Source organism: Tupaia chinensis, unplaced genomic scaffold (genome assembly GCF_000334495.1).
Source record: "Tupaia chinensis unplaced genomic scaffold, TupChi_1.0 Scaffold000443_1, whole genome shotgun sequence".
Classification (NCBI taxonomy): domain Eukaryota; kingdom Metazoa; phylum Chordata; class Mammalia; order Scandentia; family Tupaiidae; genus Tupaia; species Tupaia belangeri.
In genome coordinates this window covers 3,332,438-3,350,753 of record NW_006159948.1, presented here as the reverse complement: position 1 = coordinate 3,350,753, position 18,316 = coordinate 3,332,438, and positions in this window count along the sequence as shown.

Below are 18,316 nucleotides of genomic sequence, written 5' to 3'. Positions count from 1 at the left end.
CACCTGCATCTTCATCTTGCATCAGGGAAAGAACCAGCCTAATTGAATAAATCTTAAGGGACACTGGCAACAGAAGGCATTTTATGAGATAATACATTGAATTTAACTATTAGCTCTATTTTACTTCTCCATCCAATTTCCTGGGGAAAGTTTTTTTGATTTTTCAGAAGACTGTTTGATAGGTAGAGTAATGAAAAACCCCAGGATAGGATCGCTAAAGCTGAGAATTTCCACAGGTAATTTTCTCTGGGGCAATCTTAGGAATTCAACTTTTTAAGTAGCTGTAATACCTGAAGTGGCCGCTTGGTGGCAGCGGTACACGAATGTGGCATCCTGCTTGGGCTGGAGCCCATGGTTCTAGTGAGGAACGTTTTTGCTCAGGGTCTCAGAGCAGTACCAACTGCTTCTCTTGGTGGAAGCTCTGTTTTCCCTGTTTGTTTTGTTGAGCCCTCATCAGTTTCCTGAGGTCGACTTTTGCGATGTTTTCTGAGTATCATATATTCTGGTTCTGTTTATGTTAGAGCAGTTCAGAATCTCTGCTGGTTTGGAGGTTTTTTTCTTTTTGTCCTCTGGTTTAGTTCAAACATTGATTGACACACTGAGGATGAAAAGCTGCTGTTACTTTTCCCTGGCGAAGTTTTCTCAAACAGTGTGGGCTTTCTAAAAACCCTTGCACACGCCATAGAATACTGTTTTCTGGGCCACTCTTGACTCTTCATTATTCATGTTTGCATATGTCATTAGTGGAATGAATTTTTCTTTTGCATTTGTACCAGATGGTGTGTTTTTTTGGGAGGGAGGGGAAGAGTAAAAATTTACTTCGTTAAAATCTGCTAAAATAAGTTCCATTCCTTTAATAATACAAATTCATTTACAAGGATCCAATAGCATTCCCCTAAAAGTTTTGATCTTGCCAACTAATTCTCTTTCTGTGATTCTTTAGAATAGTTACTTTTGTCTAGGTGTGGAAAGGTGGGCACTTAGAAAACTATGAGATTTGAGGGAACCGGTTTCTTTAAATTTTTTTTTTTTTTTTTTTTTTTTTTATGTCAGTCAGTGGGCTTTCTTACCATGGGCAGAGAGACAGTGCTGGGGATGGGAGGGGAACTTCCCAGTGGGGCATGGTCTTGCTGTAATCCCTTCTCCTTCATTTCTTCATACTGTTGGGATTATGGGTACACATGCACACATGCTTGGTGTGTTTTCCCAAGCTACCATGTTGGGATTCAAAGTGTGGTCATCAATGTGGAGTCTAGCATCCTTAACCACTAGGCATGAGACTGGTACTCTAACAATGTCTAACTCATTTTCATTCCGTAGTCACAACAAATGCTCCCCTTTTTATCTGTCCTTTTCACGACTACTGTGTTCCCAGAGGACAGTTAGTATGGGGAAAGGTGTATGTAAGTGAGCAGTCTCAAGGCAATGGTCAGGAACGTGGCAGCTTTAGCACTAAGCTAAACAACAGGAAATCACTTATACACAGTTCATGCTTGAATACAAGATCAAAAATGCTGCCAGAACCTAACATTTTTTTCTTTATTGAGTTTTTCTTTAATTTACTGTGTTCCTTTGGCTGAGTTTATGAGCTTATGTTGTATTGTTTTTGACATAAAACTCAGTATTTTGTAATTCATTCACCAATATTTCTAGAACTTGATGAGCGATGTGCAGGCTTCTTTGCCCTGGACTGGTTTTTAAAATGAATCTTCAGAATCAGTTCATGAGGACTATGGAAAGGGAGCATGGTTGAAATGAGATAGCAGTCCTAATTAACTAAGCCTCGAAAGGTAATTATCTGCGCCTCCAGAGTGGGCTACCTTTGCCTTCTTTCAAAAGACCGGCAGATGGTGAGTTCTGGAGGTTTTAGGCTGATTTTCTTTGGAGCTTCAACAGAATGTTGAAAGTACAGGGTTAGTGCCAGTGTTTATTCCTGCAATTAGCAATGCTGACTTCCAGGAGTCACTGGGAGAACTGTAGCCTCCTGCAAGAGAATGTGCTGGGCTTGAAGGGTAGAGATTCTCTTTCATTATGTTTTTTAGAATGACTTGACTTTAAATGAAAAAAAAAAAAAAGGATTTGCCAGGAAACACATGTACTTGCTTTGGAGAGACAAAGAGACAGAGGGAGAAAGCGCTCCCCTCCCTGAGCATGGTTATCCACATACCCTCTCCTTCACCCACCTGTCCTTTTGGGACGTTGGGCACACACACATTACACACGTGCTTACATGCCCAGATGATGTGACTCTTTGACACCGCCGATGTCCACACTCCCTCCCTTTTGCCCTCAGTGGACGTGAATATTTTCCTCAAGCGCATTGCTGCTCTCTAGCTTCTTCTGTGCTCTGATCATCTCCCAGGGCTCCCGGTTCTGTTTTTCCTCTCTCAGGTGGTCCTGAATCTACTCGTGGGCCCCCTTGTTTAATGAGACTCAGAACGATTCTGTGTAGACTGCAAGGTTTGGTACTCTGGATATAATGCGTTTTTCTAACCTCATTACCATTCCAGCAAAAGTTAAAAAAATACACCAAAGAGCAAAGATAGCTGCAGACAATCCTCCTAATCTGTCTAATCGCTTTAATATACCCTTATAAATAAGTATATAAACAGATAAAATAAAGCAGCCAGCTTTTCAAGCAGCAGTTTAGTAGATTGTAAAATAAATAAAATGAAATAGCTTTAATAATCTTCTAGAATAAATTGATTTTCTTTCCCCTTGGCAAGTGGCTGTACGTACAGCTGCTTACGTATAGAGTAGTCAACTGGTGGGTCATTGGCTGTGAGGGCTACTGTGATTGCCTCTGAAAAACCCCTTTCTTAAACTAATGTATAAGAAGGAAATGTAATGGATTCTTCAAAGCTAGCATAATGAGGGTGACCTAGTTGGGAAAAGTGCTAAAGTATCTCCAGTGTAAAACCTTTTTAATTCTCACCAACGATAAGACGGCTCATTTGGAGTTCTGAGTACTTCCAATTAGCAAGTGAGAGACTCTGATTAAAAAATCAGGCCCGTTGCACGGCAGAGTGTGCTTTGGCTCTTTATTTTGATAAGTGGTTTTAAGTATTTATTATAATAATCCACGGTCTATAGACTAATGGGCTGTAGTATGTCTTTTAACTGTGATAAAGTCTTGAGAAAATAAGACTCATTGTAAGCTCTTGCAGTTAAATTTTGCTTGGGAAATAAAATGGGACCACTTTCTTTTTTATCACAATGATCATGTTTTCTGATTAATGAAGCAAAAAATAGATCATTTTATTATATGGAAATTACAATACCCCACACACAATACTATGAACAAAAGACATTAATTGCTATTAATGGCCTTGGTGTTTATCCTGAAACATCACATTTAATTTCTTTCTTCGGTTACCTTATTCAGTCATTTAGATTTTTCTTTCATTATGGAAGGACAATTTCATGGGTGGGTCTTCTAACATCAGAACTGGAGTGTGGTTTTCAGTGCTGCTTCCTCACTGAGACTCTAGCTCTGTGATGTTGGCATCTCACCCACTCTTTATGTCTCTCTTATTCCCTTCCCCACCGTTCATGGCTGGCTGGCTGTTGAGGTCAGTGGGACGGCACACCGGGGTGTTCACGGTTTTGTGCCTCCCAGCTTTATTTCCTCTATTGCTTCAGCATTGACTCAGTGCAGCACATGGAAGAAGGTGCAGAAGGTTGGTTAACAATCTTCTTAATTTGTAGACCAAAGCAGAACACACATGAAGGCAAATCTCTTGGCCCTAAGATGCTCTCTTGCTCTGTACCCAAGGCTTTATAATTTATGTTATTAATTCTTTGTTCAGGACCAGGCAGTTAAAAATATCTCTGCATGGGACCAGCAGTTAGCGTAATGGCTATGTCACTGGACTCCCATGTAGTAGACCACGAACCCGGTGGCTTAAAGCTCACACCGGGCGTGTGTGTGTATGTGCCCAAGATCCCGAGAGGAGAACGGAGGAGAAGGGATTGCGGCGTGGCCATCCTCCCTGGGGGATGATTTCTCGCTTTCTGTCTCTCTGTCTCTCTCTGTCTGGCGAGCGAACGTGCCTTATAGCAAAAACCTCTCCAAAAACAAACAAACAAAAAAATTTCTGCCTCTCAGAAGCTTACCTTCAACTATGTGAGGCTATTCTGGATGCAACAAATTCCTTCTGCTGTTCACTCTAGCTATCAAAACCCTTACTAGGGGCCAGTGGTGGCGCAGCAGTAACACACTGGACCCACATGGGAAAGCTCCCAGGTGTGCATCCTGAGGCCTCTCTATACATGCCAAGTGTATGACTTGCCCAAGGTCCAGGCTGAATGAAGCGAGGGGTACCCTGAGGTATAGAAACCCTGTTGACAGTGACTCTCTCCCTTTCTCTCTCTGTCTCATGGAAGAAATAAATGAATAAACTTAAAAAAAATGGAATGTTCCTTACCAGAATTTTTTGTTTCCATAAACTACCTTGGGCTCTGCAAGCACTGGAGGGCCATTTCTATCAATAGACTTTTGCAGAGGTTTTCTGGGAATAGTGATGCTATCTTTAGCCACAACTGGGTCTTTGAGTATAGACTGCCTTCTTGGCTTCACATCCCCAATTATCCCATAGTTTTTCTTGAGTTGGTGGGCTAGTCGAAAAGATGTCTCTTGCTTATCTACTTCGAGCTGTTGTGCTCAGTTCTCAGGGTTATACTGCTCTTCATTTTGGAAGACCCTACTGAAGATGAAGATAATGCAGTTCCTTATGATCTTCCTTAATGCAGAGACTTCCTTAATAGTCTCATGTTTATACACACATGCATGTAGATATGGCTGGAAGCATCCATTCAAACATAGCCAGCTTTCTCTTTGCCTCTCTTCTGCTGGACTTCCACTTTTGTCTGTAGACTGACCCCAGCAACCAGGGACTTCCTGGCACTATGGACTGGATCATGGAAGATAATCCCTCTACCAACTAGGGGGAGGCGATGGTGGTGGGTGTTGGTCCTAGGATGATCCAAGCATATGACATCCACCATGCACCTTATTTCCACCACTACCACATTGCGATATACAATGAAATAGTCACACAATAGGGTTTGAGCTGCCATGAGAATCTACTATTGTCTCTGACCTGACAGGAGGCAGAGTCCAGGCAGCAATGTGAACAATGGGAGTGTCTGGAAACACAGATGAAGCCTCCCTCACTGCCTGCCCATGCCCTACTGCGTGGCCTGGAAGCCCAGCCTTGGTCCATGACCTGGTTCCCACAGACTGGCACTAGTCTGTGACCTGTACTTCAGAGTTCTAGGGTTCTAGGAATGTTTAATCTATGGTATAGTCTTTATTTCAGGTGAAGAGTTTTTCCCCAGATCCTACTTGTGCTCTTTCCTAGATATGTGTCTATCAGTCCATTTTCTGCTGCTATAACAGAATACTACAGACTGGCTAATTATAATGAATAGCTTATTAGACTCATGATTCCAAAGGCTAAGAAACCCAAGGGCATGGCACTGTCATCTGGCAAGGGTTATCCCATGGCAGAGTGTGGAAGGGCAAAAGTGAGCTCATGAGACCAAAAGTGGCAGCTGATCTACCTGAAAAAAATTGCATTCATTCATCTCTGAAAGGTCCATCATCACCTCTTAATGTCCCCACCACTTAATACAATCACATTACAACTAAATTTCAATGTGAGTTCCAGAGGTGAACATTCAAAAGATAGCAGTGACAATTCTATGCACAAATTCACCTCTATGATCTCACTGGGTAAAGTCCAGAGAAAGTCCAGCCTAAGTCTTTCTTCTTTTTCACCTAGGCCTCTGTGTCCTGAGGTGAGGATTTTCTAATCTAAAAATACAGTCAACAACGTTCTAAAACTCCAGAGAGATGATACCAGAAAGACTTCAATTGTGTCTTTTCATTTTCTTTAGGACCCACATCTATGGCCATTTCTTGTGGTAATGCTTTAGTTACTAATGCTATAGTTAGTTTTTATTTATTTATTTATTTATTTATTTATTTATTTATTTATTTATTTATTTTAAATAAAGAATAGAGGTTTAGTTAGCTCATGGTTTTAGAGGGCCAAGGTTAAGGTGCCATATCTGGTGAGAGTCTTCTTCTTGGTAGGATTCTGTAGAGTCCTGGGGTATCACATGGTGAGGGAGCAAGAGTTTTTTCTGTGTCCATGTCTCTGCCTACTCTGGTCTCACTCTCTCTCCTTGTAAAGGCATCAGTATTCAACCATATGGACCCCCACCTTCATGACTTTATCTAATCCTGATCACCTCCCAAAGGCCCCGCCTCTTAATGTCATAATTGGATTAAGTTTTTGCCCTTTCAATACTGTTTCAGTGGTTCACTAAGTTTTAGTACATAAATCTTGGAGAGATACATTCAAACCATAGCACAAGGACATCCTTAAAAACAAAAGTCAAATCCTGTTACCTTTCTAAAGAATTCATCATTTAGAGTGAAACTCAAACACTTCAATTTAACCTTCAAAGCTCCTCCCCATGGTTACCGTCTATCCTCATCTCCTCCAGTTTTCTCCTTGGTTCACTCTGCTGTACCATACAGTCCTGCTTGATCATTGTGTGCCTTTTTTCTTTTTAATTTATTATTATTATTATTATTATTTTTCTATACATTCAATCACTATACATCATTTGGCTTGCAAAGCAAATTTTCCCAACATGAAATGCACCTCAGGCCAGTCCAACTGAGAATACTATACACATTATCATCAACATGTAATTAAACCATTACTGTATCCCACAAATGTCTTGCCTCTCTATTTTTCCTCCTAATTTCCTTCCCTATACTCTTCCCCCTTCCACCCTTCTTCCACACTATCCCCACTGTCCATAACTATTTTCAAGGCTTTTATGTCTTCCAATCTTTCAATCTCTACCATAGAGTATGGACAGTCGATATGTATTATGTGGAAACATACAATATCTTTCTTTCATATACTGGGTTGCTTTACTCAGCACTAAATCTTCCATATTGGACCACTTTCTATAAAATGCCAGGGTCTTGTTTTTTAAGGCTGAATAGTATTCCATAGAGTATATGTGGCACGCTTTTTTAATCCATTCACCTGTTTGTGGACATTTGGGTTGGTTCCATGTCTTAGCAATCATGAATAATGCTGCAATAAACATAGATGTGCAAGCACTTTTCTGACTGAGCATTCTCCTGTCCTTTGGGTAGATACCCAGGAATGGAATTGCTGGATCATATGGTAGTTCTATTTGTAGGTCTTTGAAGAACCTTCATATTGTTTTCCACAGTGACTAGATCAGTTTACATTCTCACCAACAGTGTAGGAGAGTTTCCCTTTCACCACAATCCCACCAATACTTATATTTTTTTGTATTTTTAATCTTCACTATTCTGACAGGGGTTAGGTGGTATCTCATTATGATTTTAATATACACCTCCCTTATGATGAGGGAGGTTGAACATTTCCTCATATACTTTTGGCTATTTGTATGTCTTCCTTCAAGAGTTTTTTGTTCAGTTCATTTTCCTATCTTTCAATTGGGTTAATCAATTTTCTCAGCTAGGATACTTGAGTTCCCTGTGTATTCTGGTTTTCAGTCCCTTATCTAAGACATAGTTTATAAAAAAAATTCTCCTATTACAGGGTTGTTGATTTGTACTAATTACTGTGTCCTTTGCTGTGCAGAAACTTCTTAATCTGATGTAATCCCACTTGTCTATTTTTGGGATTATTGCCTGTGCTTTGGGGGGTCTTAAGAAGTCTTTGCTTACCCCACTAACCACAGAATGAATATATAGGAAAGAACTTCAAAATGTTCATAGAAAAATGGAATTAAAATATGCATTTATTTTGATGCAAAAACTTTAAAGATCTATGTATAGGTTTCTTCATAATATTAATTGAACATCTCTTGTACATTCTCTTTCTATATTTATAAATAAACATACATACACATATATGTTTTGATATGTGTATACGCTGAAATGTACAAAGAACTGAATAGAAAAGCATATCCTGATTGATGAAACCATAATTTTAAGTGACTCCTCACTTATATATATGTAATATTAATATATATATATATTACTTTCCTTCTGACTAAATAAATACAAGATTCTAAAACTGTGCTTTTATCATTTTAGCATATAAACGGTCACCAGGGATAAAACTGTTATAGATTTGGAACATTTGTTAAATAGCAGTTGCTGCAGGATACATGCTTTCTGAGTTGAATGGACCTGAATCTCCTCACCCTAAATACTCTCTCCCTTTCAAAGTTAATCTCTTGAAACTGGCCTACCATCTGTCTTGAAATCTTACAAAAGGGTTTATTTAAATTATAAGAAATTTCAAATCACTCTCTTGCTCCTTTTAGGAGCACCTTAGAAAGTTTAAAATACTCCATCTGAACTATTTATGATAGGTACTAATTTAAGTGTTCTAATCTGGACACTTAATTTTTTTTTCTTCATGGTAATAGCAGTAGTGTCAAATTTTCTTTTTCCCTTGATAAAAATGCATTTAGCAGCCTCTTACTTTGGTTTTACTGCAGAGTTTTAACTGTGTTACAGGACCTTATTTGTCAAATAAAAGCAGAGAGAGAGAAAGAGAGAAAGAGAGAGAGAGAGAGAGAGAGAAGCTTTAGTTTTCTTGTCATAGAATCTATTCCTCCTTTCACCAATAGCACCTAGCTGGAATTTTGTCTCTTTCAATGACCTTTCCCTGTGTTAGTTCTCTGTTGCAAGAAATGTGTAGACAAGCTAATAGACAATTTACTTTTTGTTTACAAAACAACTCACTTGCCCAACACGGGTGGTATTGTAGCTGGGATGATTAGCAGGCAGGATGGATAAAGTTTAGAACATTATTCAGTGCCTAAATGAAGGTCACATTCCCTGTGCTGGATTAAGAGTGCATGCAAATGATGGCAATCGCCATGCTCTTTCACTCGCTCACACACAAAAAGGCTTTGTTAAATGTGATAATTATTCAGCTGGGAAAGTAAAATGCCTGCAAATAATACTGAAATATTTAAAATACATATTGTTATGAAAATGTCCATTATTCATTCTAGTATTTAACTAGAGACAAAATAAAAAATAATTGTAAAAGCCTAAGCAAATGGAAATCATATCAGAATTCTTGATTAATAATAATAAGGAAAGATCCGCTTATTGAACCTCCTGACTTACCCAAAGAAGAGCTTTGAAGTTTCAATGGTGAAATAAAAAGATTTAAAAATAAAATTAGATTTGTGGCAATGTGTTTATTTCTGTGAAAGAATGTTTTAATGACAATGAACAGTGAGTTGAGGGAAAAGTGGTGGAGATTTTAACAATCAGCCTTGTTGCTTTTTTTAGTCACAATAACAAACCTTTCCCTTTGTTACCATATGGCTACTCATCCTCAAGTTATGTTAAAGATATCAGGCAGAGCGTGCAGTTGTTCTGTGCTTGTAAAATTAAACTAGTTAAACAATCAAACTGATTTAATTCTGAATGCCCATAATGACAGCGGGAATAATTTTATAACAGACAATTGGGTGTTTTTTACAATGTGCAAAAGGCTGAAATAATGCATTACCTTCGTATTATGGCTTGTATAAACTACATTTAAAAAATCAAACAGTTAGTTGCATTTAAATTAATCATTTGGGGTGTGTTTCTATTAACTCTCCATTAAAATGTGTAAAAAATTCTGAGAGAGTTATTTATGCTCTATTAATGCACAGGCAAAAGTGAAGTAAATTCTGTATAATATTTCACATCTCTCTAGGCATGCCAACACACAAACATCTAAAGAACACCAGCTAGTAGTGATACTGGTATTCGATAAAACAGACTTTAAGATGAAAGGTGTAAGAAGAGTCAAAGAAGGACATTGTATAGTACTAAAAGGACTTGTTCACCAAGAAGCTATAACACTTGTAAATATCTATGCACCCAGCATTGAAGTACCTAAATACTCAAAGAGAGACTGTTAGATCACAAGGAAGAGATAGATTACAACACAATAATTGTAGGGATCTCAACACCACACTGACTCCTCTTGAGAGATCTAGACAAAAAATTAACAGAGATACAAGATCTAAATGGTACCGTACATGAAATGAACTTGACAGACACCTGTAGAGTATTTCCCCCAACTACCATAAAATGTACATTTTTCTCTCCCCCACAAGGGACATTTTCAAAGGCTGACCACATGATAGGGTACAAAACAAGCCTTTACATGTTAAAAGGTATAGAAACTGTATCTAGCATCTTTTCTGACAGTGATGAAACAAAACTTGAAGTCAACTACAGAAATCAAAAATTCAGTAACACATGGAAACTAAGCAACCTACTCCTAAATGACTTAACTAAAGATAAAATTAATTCTGCAATAAAAAGTTTCATAGAGGGACCAGCAGTTAGCATAATGGTTAAGTCGCTGAACTCCCATGTAGCTGACCACCGGTTCAAGTCCTGGACCAGGTGGCTTAAACTCACGCCAGGCACATATGCGTGTGTGCCCAAGATCCCAAGAGGAGAATGGAGGAGAAGGGATTGCAGCATGGCCATCCCCCCTCTGGGGGGTGATTTCTCACTTTCTGTCTTTCTGTCTCTCTGGCGAGTGCACACGCTCTGTAGCAAAAACCTCTCAAAAATAAAGTTCATAGAAATCAATGGTAATGAACAAATAAGTGTTGGTGACCTACAGGACACAGCAAAAGCAGTTATAAAAGGGAAGCTCATGGCAATTAGTGTCCCCTTCCCCCCCCAAAAAAAAGAAAAAAGAAAAGCAGAAAGGTGGCAAATAAACAACCTAATGACCCAACTCAGGGAATTAGAAAAACAATAAAATCCCCCAAAAAATTTTCTAGAGAAAAGAAATAATTAACAGTTGAGCAAAAGTAAATGAAATAGCAAACAAAAGAACTAGACAGAAAATAAACAAAACCAAAAGCTAGTTCTTTGAGAAGATAAACAAAATTGGCACACCATTAGCTAGATTAATCAAGAAGAGCAGAGAAAGAAACCAGATAAATCAAATCAGCAAGAAAACAGGCATTATTACAATAGATATAACAGAAATATAAAATATCATCAGAGAATACTGTGAACAACTATATGCCAACAAACAAGAAAACCTAGATAAGATGGACAAATTTCTGGAGACTTAAAACGTACCAAGATTGAAGCAGGAAGAAATAGAAAGTGTGAATAAATCCATAACAAGCAATAAGATTAAATCAGTAATAATTTGGCCCCAACAAGGGAGAGCCTAGGTCTGATAGCCTTATTTCTGAAAACTTTTAAAACACTAAGCGCAACTTTCTTTCAACTATTTTAAAAATTCAAAAGGAAGGAACCCTCCTGAATTCATTCTAGAAGCTTCCATTATCTTAATTCCCAAACTAGACATAACAAAAAGAAAACTTCAGGTCTATATTCCTGATGAATACAGATACAAAAATTCTCAACAAGATACTAGCAAATTGAATTCAATACATATTAAAAAGATTATGCACCATGGCCAAGTAGGATATATTTCAGGAATGCAAGGACGGTTCAACATACACAAAACAATCAATGTTACACATCACATTAATAAAAGGAAAGAAAAAAAACCATATGATCATATCAATCAATGAAGAAAAGCATTCTATAAAGTACAACCTCTCTTCATGATTAAGACTCTCAGCATAATTGGCATAAAAGAGACATTTCTCAGCACAGTAAAAGCCATCTATGGAAAATCTATCACTGACATACTGAATGGGGAAAAGCTGAAAGCCTTTCCACTAATAACTAGAACAAAGCAAAGCTGCCCACTTTCTCCACTTCTTTTTAACATCGTACTGGAAGTTCTAGCCAATAGAATTAAACAAGAGAGTCAAATGGCACCCAAACAGGAAAAGAAGAAGTGAAATTATTTCTATTTGCAGATGATATGATGCTATACATAGAAAATCCAAAAAAATCCACAAAAAGTCCTGGACGTGATAAATATAGTACAGTGGCAGGATACAAAATCAATGCACAAAAATCTATAGCATTTTTATATACCAACAATGGACAAACTGAGAAAAAAATTGAAAAAAGAAATCCTATTTACAATAGCCACAAAACCAGTAGGATATGTAGTAATAAACCTTACCAAAGACATCAAAGACCTCTACAAGGAAGACTATGAAATACTGGAAAAAGGAAATTTAAAATGATATGAAAAGTGGAAAAACATTCCATGTTTCTGGATTGGAAGAATTAATATAATTAAGATATCAGTCCTACCCAAATTAATCTACAAAGTCAATGCAATCCCAATCAAACTACTATAAATATTCCTCACAGAAATAGTAAAAACAATCATACAATATGTCTAGAAGCATAATAGGTCCTGTATTGCCATAGCAATACTTTGTAATTTAAAAGGCCCTGTATTGCCATAGCAATACTTTGTAAAAGGAATAAAGTAGGCGGCATCTCACTCTCTGACCTCAAAACATATTACAAAGCTGAGGAAATTAAAACAGCATGGTATTAGCACAAAAAACAGACAGGTAGACCAATGGAACAGAATTGAGAACCACCCAATAAACCCGAAAACATACAGCCAATAGATCCTTGACAAAGGGCACAAGACATTCCAGTGGGGGGGGGATCTTTTCAGCAAATGGTGCTGGAGAACTGGATATCCACTTGTAGAAGAATGAAAGTAGATCCTTATCTCTCACCACTAACAACAAATGGATTGAGGATCTAAACATAAAACCTTAAACTATAAAAATACTGGTGGAAAACACAGGAAAACCTTTTGGAGTAGGCAAAGACTTTTTTTTTTTAGAGAGGATTTTTTGCTATAGGGCGTGTGTGCTTGCCAGAAAGAGAGAAACAGAGAGACAGAAAGTGAGAAATCATCCTCCCAAGGGGGGATGGCCATGCCACAATCCTTTCTCTTCCACTCTCCTCTTGGGATCTTGGGCATGAACGCACACGCATCCAGCGTGAGTTTAAGCCACTAGGTCCAGGACTTGAACCGTGGTCGATTACATGGGAGTCCAGCAACATAGCCGAAACTCTGGGAGACATTGGAGTAGGCAAAGACTTCTCAAAGAATACCTCCAAAGCATAGGCAATAGTCCTGAAAACAGACAAATGGGTCTATATTAGGTTGAGAAGCTTCTGTACATCAAAAGAAACAATAAGTAAAGTGAGAAGACATCCCTCAGAGTGGGAGAATATATTCACAAATTATGCCTCAGAAAAGGGACTGATAACCAGAACGTATGGGGAACTCAAGCAGCTTACCCACACAAAAAATAATAAATCCAATTAACAGATGTGAAAATGAGCTGAACAGACAATTTTCTAAAGAAGAGATATGAACAGCCCAAAACCATATGCTCGGCAACTATATATATATTTCTTTTTTTGGAGAGGTTTTTGCTATAGGGCGCATGCGCTCGCTAGACAGCCAGAGAGAGACAGAGACAGAAAGGGAGAAATCACCCCTCAGGGGTGATGGCCACACCACAATTCCTTCTCCTCTGTTCTCCTCTCAGGATCTTGGGCATGCACGCACATGCGCCCGGCGTGAGTTTTAAGCCACCAGGTCCAGGATGCGAACCGAGGTCAACTACATGGGAGTCCAGCAACATAGCCATTATGCTAACTCTGCTGCATCTCTTATCATAAGGGAAATGCAAAGCAAAACCACAATGAGATACCACTTAACCCCAGTTAGAATTGTTAAAATGAAATAAGTAATAATGATAAGTGCTGGTGAGGCTGTGGTGAAAAGAGAACTCTCCTACACTGTCGGTGGGAATGTAAATTAGTACAACCACTTTGGAGAACAATATGGAGATTCCTTAGAAACCTAAAATAGAACTACCATAGGACCCAGTAGTTCTACACTTAGGTATTTAACCAAAGGATATAAAAACCCTCAATCAGAAAAACTCCTGCACATCCATGTTTATTGCAGGATTATTTACAATTGCTAGGACATGGAATCAACCCAAATGTCCCAAAATAGATGATTGGATTGAAAATTTTATCATATGTGGCATATGGAATACTACTCAGCCATAAACAAAACAAAACAAAACAATGAAACCCTGACATTTGATACAAAGTGAACAAACATGGAAGACTTAATGCTAAACGAAGCAAGTCAGACTGTGGAAGACAGACTTTGCATGTCCCCACTCAAGATATACCGACTGTCTGTCCTCTAAGACAGAAACGGAAAGTTTTGAAGGTCTAGTAGCAGGAAGAGCAATGGTAGACACTAGAGATACTAAGGACAGAGGTAATACAGGAGTGGATAATAGAAGAAGGAAGGAGAACAGGGAAAAAAGTATATTTAATTGATCAAAAAATGGAAAACTATTTGCTGCTGCTGCTGTGCATAGTAATGTCTTGTCTTGACTGATATGCATATCATTTATGCTGGAAAAAGAAATGTTGTACATTGTAAAAACATACGTGATTAAATGTAAAAAAATAAACAAATTAAAAATATTTATAAGCCAAAAAAAAAAAAAGAATCCCAGCCAAAGACCAGCAAATCATAACCAAATCCAAAATATCTCAAAGCCTTTTACAAAGGTTTCAAATGGCTAAACATACAGAAGGTATGTTTTTAAACACCTATCATAAGCTTAGTATCCAACTGTCAGCAACTTGTGAACAAAGATGTTTTAGTTTTCTCTTCTCATATTTCAGAAACTAAGATAGGCATGTTACAGGGAAACATGAATGATAAGTGCTTAAGTGAGTGAAGCCATTCTAGGAAGATTTTAGGGTTAGGGATGTGTCTTATAGGGAGCCTTGATATTTGTATGCGGGTGGGATGTGATTCAAAAAACGTCCAATGCCATCTCTAAAATAGAGATAACAATAGCATCTCTTTCACAGGGTTTATGAAGAATGTGTATAAATCTCTTCAATACATTCCTGGCAAGTGATAGAAGCTATGTAAGCATTGCTTGTTATTATTTTATTAGGGTGAAGTGGCAAAATTAACTGAAGTGCACAGGGGCTTAGAAAGAGAGGCACAGAGGGAGAAAGAGGTAAGTATTTTTGACAGGGTCTCATCACATCACCAACCTCCTGCACAGCTTCTCAGTTAGCTAGGACCAGACATGTGCACCACTATGCCTGGACTACTTAGTATGGGCTGGGACTCAAACCTGGGCCTCCAATGTGGCCTCAGATACCAACAAGCTGCACCTTCCCACTTGAACTATCATGCCTGTACCTGAAATTCCTTTTGATTATATTTTAAGACACTTAAACAATTTGCCTAATTTACAGAAGAAATAAGGCCACTGCTTGTGAGAAGAGCCAGCTGCCACCATCTCTGTAGCCTGCAGACACCTGAACCATGGCTGCCACCTATACTTGGCACCCATGGAAAGAGGAGTTAAGCTGGAAAGACAAAGTGCAAGAAAAGGCCATTAGGAACTTCTGGTTCACAGAATTGCTACTTGGAGTGTAAACAGAAGTCAGTCACCTGATGCTGGAGAGATTCTGCTGGACTTTTCCATGCCTTCCCTCTGGCTGAGAAAATGAGAAACTCTCCTTCAAAACTCCAAACCCCAGACTCTCACTGTAGATTCTAGCATGCCCCACCCACGGAAGAACAATGCAACTGGAAAAGAGCTGAAAGGTTCCTGCCGATAACCGGCCGATCCTCCTTGCCCAGGGAGTGCTACGGCGACCCCAATCAACCACAAAAGTCAGTTCTTGATGCAAAATACAAGAGGCTTTATTTCTAGCATGCTAGGACTTCACTCCCAGTCATGCAAGACACGATGGTGAGTAAAGCCCCGAACAAAGGGGCATTCCACAAGTCCGTGGAAAGAATGAGGAAGTAAGATAAGGGGCTTTCTACAGGGAGCTAGCAAATTGCCCTGGGCTTCCACAACTTTAGCAGTTTATAATGAGGGAGGCATCAGCTTTAGTACAGAAGCGAAAAAGGCAAAGGTTAAACTTTATGTTTACAAAACAGGATAGGCACAGTTTAATTTTATTCTTACAGAGCTAATACACATTGTAGGGAAGAGCATCAGCCTACAGCTTCAGAAAAATACACTGGACCTCCCATCCCATATCCATTCCAAGCTGCTCAGAGAGTCACATCATCCTGCAAGTTGAAGCTCCATTTATAATTGAGACTCCACAGTTCAGAAGGAATAGAAGACATAAAAGAGAACATCTACCCCAACAGAGACTGAGGAATTTGGCTACTACTCCCTGTCTGACAGCCACAGTAGGCCCACACTCTCATCAGACTCAAGTCCAGTGAAATGGCTACCTGTCCCAGTAGATGCACAGCTCTTCTGTACTTCCCTGAGCTGTATGTATGGACAATAGAATGGAAGCAACACCTGACAGAGAAGAAGCGACCAGACATCTACCCTCCAAGTCAGAGTGATGAGGCAGGGCACCACCTTAGACCCTCTCCTGATCCTGGAGTGCACAATCTAGCCAACTTCTAGTGAGAATCTCTTCAAAACTGAGCAGTCTACCTGAACCCCAGGCATTTATAGGCTGCAGTATCTGCTGAAGATTGAACAGATAGATTTGCCTCCTGTCCCTTGTTGATTACCTTCCCAGGGCCACATCCAGGCATGGAAGGTTACTCTTTCTCTGGGTGTTTTATGCAGCCCACTCAGTGCCAGTTACTAGTGTCATAGAAATTTGCCTCTGACCCTCCCGGATGACCTTGCCAGGGCCGTTTCAGGACCAGATGGCAATCTGCTCCCAGAAATTAGAGGCAGGGTACATAAGGTGAATATGGCCTCTGGCCTCTCTTGGAACACCTGTGAGAACCACACACAGTGATTCCCTGTCTCCTTTCCCCTCAATCATCTTTCCAGGGCCACATCCAGGCCTTGAGAGAGGCACTGTACTTGGTGTTACATGGAGGCCGCCCAGGGCCCATGTTTGGGGTCTTGCAGATCAGTGTGCTTCTGTGCTTCTTCCTTCCAAACCACCTTGCCAAGGCTCCAAGAGGGCCTGAAGAGCCATTCCACCTCCAGGTCTCTGCACAGGCTAGGTACGCTGTGGTCTGTTCTGTAAGATGTGACTGACTTCCAGATCCTTCCAAAATACTTTGCCAGGGGCAGGCATGGTATCTGAGACTGTTCCTCCTTTTCTGGCATTACAGAATCTATCTCAAAAATTAGGAATAAGTGAATACTTTACCAGATGGCTAAAAATTAATGCAGAGACACAGACATATGAAAAAGGGAAATATCTCTCTCCCATACATGCACAATAACTCTTCATCAAAAAATGGACAAAATCGCTGAAATGTCATAAAAGGAATTCAGAATATTCATCAGAACAAGACTCAGGATGCAGGATGAAATGGACAGTCCGTTCCAGGAAACAAGAAAGTCATTCCATTGCATGAATGAGGAATTATATAAAGTGATAGACACACACACACACACACACACACACACACACACACACAACTCAAACAGAACTTCTGGAGTTGCAGAAAAAAGAAATAAAAATCTCTCTCAGAAGAATTAACAGCAGATTAGACCATTCAGAACAAAGAATCTCTGACTTTGAAGACAAAACCTCTGATTAAGTGCAAGTCACCGGAAAGAATAAAACAAAATGAAAACAAAAAACCCACACGTTAGAAATGAAAACAATATATGGGAAGTTCTAGAAACCACTTAGTAGAAAAATATTCATAAAATGATTTTTTTTACTAAAGGTGAAGAGATGATAAAGGTAGGAAAACAAATCTTTTTTCATCTGACCACTCTCCAAATCTAGAGAGCCATCCAGATTATCTGGATCCAGGAAATAAGAAGATCCTCTCTAAGGTGCACCATTTCCAGACTGGCACAAGTCAAAAGCAAAGACAATATTCTAAAAGTGGCAAGAAACAAATGTCAAGTTACTTAGAAATGATACACCATCAGACATACCTCAGACCTTTCAATGGAAATGACGTAAGCAAGGAAGAGAAGGGAAGATTTATTAAAAATTCTGAAAGAAAGAAAAAGTTCAGCCAAGAATACTAAATCCAAAAAGATTGTCCTCCAAATGAGAAAGAGATACAAAATGATTCCCACATAAACAAAAACTGGAAGCACTTACCAACACTAGACCAACTCTTCAAGAAATACTTAAGGTGGGGCCAGCCTGTGGCGTGGGGGGAAAGGCACTGGTCTCCCACATGGCCTACCATAGTTCAAGTCCTGGACCTGATGTCTTGTTTCTCACTCCCCTCCCCCTGGGTCAAATTAAAAAAACATACAGTTAAATAAATACTTCTTTAATAAAAAGGAAATAAACAAGGGAATACCATATCAG